We start from the raw sequence: 9567 nt of genomic DNA on the forward strand, positions 1-9567 counted from the left end.
TCTTTGGGTTTTAATTCGTTCAACCCAATAAACTGCTGTTTTTCTTTGCCGTTGTTTTGGACTTGAACCCGGCCCTATAGTTTTACAGTTGTTGCTGTAGTTGTTGTTGTTCTTGTTGTTTTCTTAGTCCTTGGTTAGCCCCGATCAAAGGAGACAGACCAATATTCAATATTATTCCAGCGGTAATCAAACCGAGTTTTCTTTTTAATTTACAACGTAAGATGATGGTAGTGGAAGATTTGGCTGTTATTTCTAGCAGGCTGAGTGATCATGTAAGCCAGTATTTCTTAAACAGCAGGCTACGGATTTTTAGAAAAAAATGTTTTAAAGAAAAATAGAAGTGATGCTTGCACGTCTTGAATCTATATTTAAAAATAGAACGTACTTATAACTTTGTTGTATTCAAGTTCTTTTTTTCTAAATTCTAAACTTTAAAACAGTCTTTTGTTAAAGTTTCCATACAATATACGGTCCGTAATTCACTTAATCTCCAATGTGCCACCAAGTCAAATAGATTGAAAATGTCTGACCTAGGGGCTTTCCAGCTGGTTCAATATTTGTCGAGTTCATTTGGAGCCACAGCAAGTGGCATTACATTTTTGCCTTACAGACCAGTTCAGACGTTTTAGTTGTACTAATCAGAGTCGGACAAAATACCGTTCGGCATCTATGTTCTTAATCCAAACTCCACTAAACTCAGTTCTGCTGTTAACAGTGACGAACTGGGTCGAAAAATGTTGGTTGCCAGGAGACTAAAGGGGACCACCTGAAACTACAATGCTATTATTTATTTATTATTTTTTATTTGTTAAGAGTATTCATTTCAACTGTCTACAAACACAGCCAGGCTGAAATACTGCATTCTTCCACGAGTGAATATAAAAAAATTCTCAAACTTGAGGGAATGGACCCCCGTATATGGATTCTAATGGCGCAGGAGCCAACTTGCCATCGGGCAAGCTGGCAACCTGGCCAGTCCGCCACTGGCTGTTAATATTCAGTTTTTCTCAAATATTTTTCATCTATCCATCTCTTCGATTCCTAATTGACTCTGGCGCGGCCTCATAGCCATTGATGTTTAAAAAATCTCCTTGTATTTTCATAATTATATCCTATTAGGAACTGTATTAAAAAAAAAAAAAAATGTTGAAATATGCCCACGGGCATATGGCATAGTGGTTAAGAGCGCGGGCTACTAACCCCAATATTCTGAGTTCGATTCCAAGCAGTGATAATAATAATAATAATAATAACGACAATAACATCGAAAAATACCTAAGGAATGAGAACCCAGGTTCGAAGTTTCCTCCAAGACACCTGATGAAGGCTGGAGGGTATATCAGCCGAAACGTGTTAAAAACAAACAAGATGAGGACAAATATCCGTCAGATGTAAATAATGCAAATAATGTAAATAATTCCTCATCTCTTAAATATAGAAGTGTATTTTGTGTTGTAGAAATGTGACCAATTTATTGCAGATAAATGATGACACCAAAATCTGATATGAACCCCCAAACGTCATATGAACCCCAAAAGAAAAGGTAGTAATGGGGGGGGGGGGTCCGTCAACTAAATTCAAAATTTCATATATATATATATATCACCGTGACCGACCAGGCTATCAGATGTTGATACACATCGCTGGTCACAATGCTTCGCATTGTTTTAGCCTTCAAATGACGCCACCCCGCTGGCTAAGCGAGCAGGCCAATATATATATATATATATAATATATATATATATATATGCCTTCAAAATGTGACCGTGTGTGTACTGTCGGTGATTTTTTTTTCCTCTGTCTTCCCTTCTCTGGATCTTTCCTTCTCCTATGTTTCCGACGAAGAGCTCCGCTCGAAACCTTAATACCCCTCCTTCTTTCCTTAGCGTCCAATAATACTATATTTGTTCCACGTTCTCGCGTTGTTGTGTTTTTTTTGTGCTTTCATGTTTGGATTAACTATATATATATATATATATATATATATATATAAAGATAGGTATACTTAAAGGGGTCCGTGCGAAAACTCATTTAAATAAAAGGCTTGGGAACCGCTGTGAAAAGTTTGGGAACCACTGGACTACACTATTCCCGCCTAAATTTGAAAAAAAAAAACATTTGTAGGTTAGGAATTATTGATATGTATATATAAGCTTTTAGTTTAAACCGGCCCAGGCCGTTCACCTCTAATCCACTTTCTCCTATTCCTTCTTTTCTATTCCGTCCTTTTTTCTTCTCTCTGTTGAACTTTCCCTATTCCCGATTCGTCCTCCCTTCCTTTCCGTTGTTTCATTTCTTAACCACAATACCAACGAAGTTCCAATCGCAATTCCTTCACACTGTAACTGCCCGTAGGCGCCTTCCGACATGTGCGCGCAATCGCTCACAAATCGCGTCAGTGCACTGATTGTGCGTGTGTGTGTGTGTGTGTGTTTGGTATGTCTGCTCGGTGCTGCTAGTAGTCTTGCTGCTGCAACAGCAAGTCAATGTGCCTCCTGATATCTCTGTCTTCAACGTTCACTTCCCGTCTTCCTACTGCAGCATGACATCGGGCTTGCATCTGTGTACGACTGCCTGTGTGTTTCTACCTATGTGTGTATGCAGACGTGAGTGAGTAGGAGCACGCCTACAAATGTTCATATGTACTTCTGAGCCAGTGCATAATTGCTTGTATGCTTGTGTGTGTGTATGTGTGCATGTATGCATGATCGTGGGTGTAGAATATGTGTCGGTATTACTACTGTGGGTAGTAAGACTTTGCCTTTCATCCTTTCGGGGTCGATAAATAAAGTACCAGTTACGCACTGGCGTCGATATATCTTAATCCGTCTGTCTGTCCTTGTTTGTTCTCTCTGTTTAGCCCCTTGTGGGTAGTAAAGAAATAGATATTTCGTCTGCCGCTACGTTCTGAGTTCGAATTCCGCCGAGGTCGCCTTTGCCTTTCATCCTTTCGGGGTCGATTAAATAAGCACCAGTTACGCACTGGGGTAGATATAATCGACTTAATCCCTGTGTCTGTCCTTGTTTGTTCTCTCTGTGTTTAGCCCCTTGTGGGTAGTAAAGAAACAGGTATTACTGCGTATGTGTGTGTTTATAGACATTTGCTCACATATGCGTATATGCGTGACTGTACATACATTTACACTTCTGTGTTTCGGAAGTCATCTGCAGACGTATATTTCTCAGTGTGTGATTGTGTGTATGTTTGAGAATGCATTTATGTGTATGTGTGTACAAGAATGTATATATGTGTATGACTTTACAGGTATGCGTGTATGTGCATGTATAAATATTTACACGTGTCCCGGTTGTGGATAATCTCTACGGTGTGCCATCGTTTATGTTTTTATTATTATTATTATTATTATTATTGTATATACACGCGTTTGTTGGAGGTTTATAGATGTCTTATATAATGTGCACGTATGTATGAATTTGTCCATGTGTGTGTTTGTGAGCGTTTAAATGTTTACACGTATGTATACGCAGGTGCGCATTTCTGCGTATGAGTGTACATCTATGCATGCTTACATGTAAGTGTATGAGCGCGAGCGATCGTGTGTGTGTGCGTGTGTGTATGTGTGTGTGTGCGTGCCTGTGTGCGTGTGTGTGTGTGTGTGTGTGTGTGTGCCGTCTGCGCGCTCAAAAATAAAAAAAGAAGCTTCATATAGACGGATGAGATCACATACTGTCACTGGTGTGTGACGCATATATATATATATATATATCAAGAACAATCTTACTTAGAAAGGGATGCGTGCGTTCCGTCATATAATATATTAATAAATAAAACATATACATATATATATACATATATGTACGTACCTACCTCTACATGTATATATACACGCATATATGAGTACAGGACACAAAAAAAAAAAACGTCGAACACAATGAGAAACGAAAACATAGACACAAACCCAAGGAACTGGACATTTTTCTTAAACAACAAAAAATAGAGTACAGGACAAATAACACAAGGAAAAAAACCCTTCTTCAGTCGCCATGGTTTCATCTACATATATATATATATATAAGTTCAGCAAAATTTAGATTCAATTGAATATGGTACTTAAGTTAGATGCACCAGAATTTTGAATGGTGTTATCCATATAAATCCATGGGGTGTTGCTTATATTGATTATATATATATATATATATAATATATATATATATACATATACATTTATATATATAAATGTTGTTTATTCGCTGGTCGACCGGGAACCTGTACGAAGCACTTTATGTCCAAAAGTTCATTTTTAGGGGCATCGAACATAATCTTTTTATCTCATATCTCCTTTCATTCTTTTTTTCTTTTTCTTTTAAAAGCCCTAAATTTCAGTTGTGCAGAGATTTGGTTGTTATTTCTAACAGATGGAACGCCTTTAAAAGGCTCCCAAGTTGGATCGATATATAAAAGTGGAAAGAGGAGGGAGAAGGGAGAAGGAAGAGTGTTAGTGTGCTTGTGTGACCGCGCTTTTAAATTTTGAGCGAAAGCAAAAGAGACAATGAGCGGCTGGAGAGTCTCTCTCTCTCTCTGTTTCTCCCCTTCCTCATCTCCTTGTTCGTGCATAGCATATAAGACAGTATCAAAGAATGAATTCTAGTAAAGGTTTACACGCTACAAATACGTATGCGCGGATGCTTACCGCTGTTATTTTTGCGCCTCAGGACAGCGCTAATCAAGAAGACAATCAAAGATGCTCCTCTCATGACCACCCCGTTTATTTTCCATATCTCTGTCTTCCTCCTCCAATACATAATTTATTAGGTGTTATATTTTAAAACCAAAATCATTTCCAACTGTGCAGATTCATTATGAAATTCAATCCAGTCATGACCATCACGTCCTAGATGATGTGTATCTAGGACAATATTAACCTAAATACACGTTTTTTTTTAAAATTTATTTTATAGATGTTTGTACTTGATTTATGGAAATAATTTCACTGCTTCTCTGTTATCGGTGGTCATAGTCTCCGCCCATTTCACGAGCGTTGAAAGCTCTCTATTTTGCAGAAGAGTGTGAAGTGTCGTCGAGGCATGAAACCGAAGGACATGTTGTCAACGTCTATTGCAGTTTGAACGTCAGGCCAGCTTCAATCGAGCCGAGCTAAGAGTTACGTCTTAGGCCACCGTGTCTCTATCAGAAATTATTTTGTCTAATGCAACCTTCTGGCTTTGTGCTAAGTAGCTTGCTTACCAACCACATGGTTCCGGGTTCAGTCCCACTGCGTGGCACCTAGGCAGGTGTCTTCTACTATACCTCCGGCCGACCAAAGCCTTGTGAGTGTATTTGGTAGACGGAAACTGAAAGAAGTTCGTCGTATATATATATGTATATGTTTGTGTGTCTGTGTTTGTCCGCCCACCATTGCTAGGTCAAACTTTGTCAGGTCAGGTTTCTCAGACATTTTCCATCTATGGAGCCGCTTTGATTCATAATTTACCCAACTGGATCAACATAGCAATTTCATGTTTTAATAAAAATATACCCAGGACCGGATTAAGACGCATCGAGGCCCTAAGCACTTAAAAGACTTTGGATCCCGCATAAAAGATCATGTAATTCAAAATATAAAACAATAACAAACAATAAAATAATTTTTTATTTTCCAAAACGAAACAAAACCATAAGAGGGAAAACAATGTTTATTTTTGTATGTTTCCACTTTATTTATATTTGAAAAGTTTCCTCCTACATTTTTGAATTGCAAAGTCTTTGATCAGATCCTCAAAATTAATCTTAGGTAACACATCTGTATCTATATTTAGTAGAGATAAAAGGGATTTCTTTTGTGTCGTAAACCATTTACAATTTCTGTGGCGCCCCTTCCTTCACTTGATACTCTAAGCACGAGCTTAATTTGCTTAATGGTTAATCCAGCGCCGGTTATACTTCATCCCACAAAATATCTATTTTCATTTTGAATTCAGTGGTTACTTACTGTTTTAGTTGTTATCCTATTTTGTTTTTGTTCGGTTGATTAGCCGCAGTTCAACGATGTTATCCTCGCCTCAATATAATTATATTTGTTATCGTTTGATTAATGTTGTCACTTTTACCACATAAGTTGTGCGAGCATTCATTTTACGATCCTGTTTTAAATTAAGTCAAGTAAATTCTGGAACCCCACGAGACTAGTGAGAATCAGCGAAGGCAGGAACAAAACAACAGTAAAGATGTGAGGCTAACAAAGTGTAACATTTCGGCCACTTGTAGGAACTCTTTGATGACTGGTAAGAACCTAAAACGGTAGACTTTCACCTCTTTGTCTCAGCAGTTAAACTTATCCAGCATTCCATAAGATCTCTTTTTTCTGTAAGTCGGTACGGTACAATTTGAAGGCTATAAGGTTTCTTTTTTTCTGGCAGGAGTGGCTTTGTGCTAAGTAGCTTGCTTACCAACGACATGGTTCCGGTTTCATTCCCACTGCGTGGCACCTTGGGCAGGTGTCTTCTGCTAGAGCCTCGGGCCGACCAAAGCTTTGTGAGTGGATTTGGTAGACGGAAACTGAAAGAAGTTCGTCGTATATATATATATGTATATGTTTGTGTGTCTGTATTTGTCCGCCCACCATTGCTTGGTCAAACTGTGTCAGGTCAGGTAGACGGAAACTGAAAAAAGCCCGTCGTATATATATGTTTATGTTTGTGTGTCTGTGTTTGTCCGCTCACCATTGCTTGGTCAAACTGTGTCAGGTCAGGTAGACGGAAACGGAAAGAAGCCCGTCGGATATATATATATATATGTATATGTTTGTGTGTCTGTGTTTGTCCGCTCACCATTGCTTGGTCAAACTGTGTCAGGTCAGGTTTCTCAGACATTTTCCATCTATGGAGCCGCTTGATTCATACTTTACCCAACTGGATCAACATAGCAATTTCATGTTTTAAAAAAATCTTATATTTTTATAATTAAATATTATTAGGAACTGCATTCAATAAAATGGTCATCTTTTATCTTTTACATACATACATACATACATGTTTGTGTGTGTGTGTATGTGTGTGTGTGTGTGTGTGTGTGTTTCCACGACAGCCTGACAACCGGTGTTGGTGTGTTTACGTTCTCAGAACATAGCGGTTGGATTGAATAAGTACCAGACTAGAAAACTAATAAGTACTGGGATCAATTCATTCGACTGAAAAGTCTTCAAGGCGCTGCTCCAGCATGGCCGCAGTCCAGTGATTGAAACAATTAAAAATAAATGATATATTCATGAACGCATTTATGAATGAGATCCGCAGCACAATATTTATCGACCCCGAAAGGATGCAAAGCAAAGTCGACTTCGGCGGAATTTGAACTCAGAACATAAAGACACGAAATACCTATTTCTTTACTCGGACAAAGAAGGAAAGACAAACGCATTAAGTCGATTGTATCGACGCCAGTGCGTAACTGGTACTTAATTTGTCGACACCGAAAGCATGAAAGGCAAAGTCGACCTCGGCGGAATTTGAACTCACAACGTAGCGGCGGACGAAATACCTATTTCTTTATTAACCACAAGGGGCTAAACACAGAGGGGACAAACAAGGACAGACATAGGTATTAAGTCGATTACATCGACCCCCAGTGCGTAACTGGTACTTAATTTATCGACCTCGATAGGATGAAAGGCAAAGTCGACCTCGGCGGAATTTGAACTCACAACGTAACGACAGACGAAATACCGCTAAGCATTTTGCCCAGCGTGCTAACGTTTCTTCCAGCTCGCCACCTTCTCTATTAATTGGGAAATATTTCCATAACAATTGTTTGAAATGTTTCGTGCCACCCTTTAGATTACTAAGCAGACCAAAAAAAAAAAAAGAAATAAAATGGAACATGTAAGATTATTGATTTGTCAATAAGGGTCGCGAGTGTTAGAGGTTCAAAACAGCTTAAAGCGTATTATTGTCGAGATTATGTGACGATATAATCTAAAATCGTTGTTTATTGCTGAGATTTGGCTGATAATGAATGTGTGCTGATGCATGTGCTGCGGATGTTTATATTACACAAAGCACAGATTCTATTAAATGTTCAAAAAAGGGCTCCTGATTCCGCAGGTAAAATTATTGTGAAGTCATGATACTCAAGCCATTCTCAGCAAGCATTGGAAATATAAAGGAATGGTTTGTCCTGTAAGGTACTTAGTTTGTCTATCTTCCCTCGTTTTACACTCCTTTTCTCTCATTCTATGACTCTTTCTCTCATTTTCTTTCTTACTCTCTTGTTTAGTCACACTATTTCTCCGATATTTCTTTCCCTTTCTCTTCTCTCTTACTGTTGTTATCATTTCCTTCCTATCGTCTGCTCTCCTCGATCCTCCTCTCCCTTTCTCTTTTACACACACACTGCATCTCTCTCCCTGCTTCAGTTTCACTTTTTCTCTCGCTTCTCTCCTTCTAACGATCGTCTGCTTTCTCCACCGGTTTCACGTGCTCAATGATTTACAGGTGAACAAGCAGGCATGCAACAATCGTAAGAACCTATGTACGGTGGTGTCGTTACTTGGTCCCTGCAGTGCCACTAGAAGCAGCTACATCAGATGCCGAAAGCAACCGTAGAGGGGAATAATGGTGGCGACAGTAGCGCTAGGAACTATTGTGGTGGTGTTGGCGGTGATGGTGACTTGGAGGCGGCAGTAGTTGCCGTGATAGTAATAAGTATCTGCAGTTCCACAGGTGCAGGTATAAGCCGTGATAATAGCCAAGAATAGTGGATGGGTGTACTGTGCATCTTAAAGGAGGTGTATTCGAATATTGGCATATTCCCCATCTCACCAATACAACCTTCCCCTTCCAGATCATCCCATTACCACATGTTCTGGCGTTATTGATGTTACTTCATACCATGGAATGAGTTGGTTGCAAAATGACTAAGACTTTATTGATCAGAGTTGTTTTAGTTACTGTTATTAAATTAAAGTGTTTCTTTGTTTTGTTTTTTTTTCTTGGTTTTATCTAACGACAACAACAGCAGCAGCAACAACACACTGCCTAATTCTTATCTATTTTCTTATCCACAGAATACTTTGCTGCGACAGAATCGTGTGCTGTATGCAGTCCGCAGTTGTCTGGCGAGGTTTTGAGGCAAGTTGTAAAATGTCAGGCCATTTAGCGGACTTGAGTAAATTTAATGCATCACTTCGGTACCTCTGTAATTATTTGTAGCAATTTGCAATATGCGCTGCTGGCTGTCTTTAAACAATTCTAACGTAATTTTAGTCATAAAACAAAACGTTTATAAAATGATGAGATGCATTAAGACTTTTACTGCCTTATCCTACTTGTTATGGATGGAAAGAGATTGAAAATCGCTGCCCTAACCCAGTTTTTCTCAAAGTAGGTTCTGTATTAAATTCTATAGTTCGATGATATAAAGTGTCTTTGAATAATTTTTTTTTAATATTTGTTTCATATAGTATAGGCGTAGGAGTGGCTGTGTGGTAAGTAGCTAGTTTACCAACCACATGGTTCCGGCTTCATTCCCACTGCGTAGCACCTTGAGCAAGTGTCTTCTACTATAGCCTCGAGCCAACCAAAGCCTTGTGAGTGGATTTGGTAGACGGA

The 9567-nt window shown here is 38.9% G+C and overlaps 1 long non-coding RNA gene across 1 annotated transcript in view; it reads left to right on the forward strand.

Moving 5' to 3' along the window:
• LOC118767483 overlaps positions 1-9344 on the forward strand; it is an 11732-nt gene extending 2388 nt beyond the window's left edge. Inside the window, exon 3 of the long non-coding RNA XR_005003403.1 lies at positions 9024-9344. This is a non-coding gene — a long non-coding RNA (uncharacterized LOC118767483). The remainder of the gene's footprint in view (positions 1-9023) is intronic.
• The last annotated feature ends 223 nt before the right edge of the window (positions 9345-9567 follow it).

This window comes from Octopus sinensis, linkage group LG2 (assembly GCF_006345805.1).
Source record: "Octopus sinensis linkage group LG2, ASM634580v1, whole genome shotgun sequence".
In the NCBI taxonomy this organism is placed as follows: domain Eukaryota; kingdom Metazoa; phylum Mollusca; class Cephalopoda; order Octopoda; family Octopodidae; genus Octopus; species Octopus sinensis.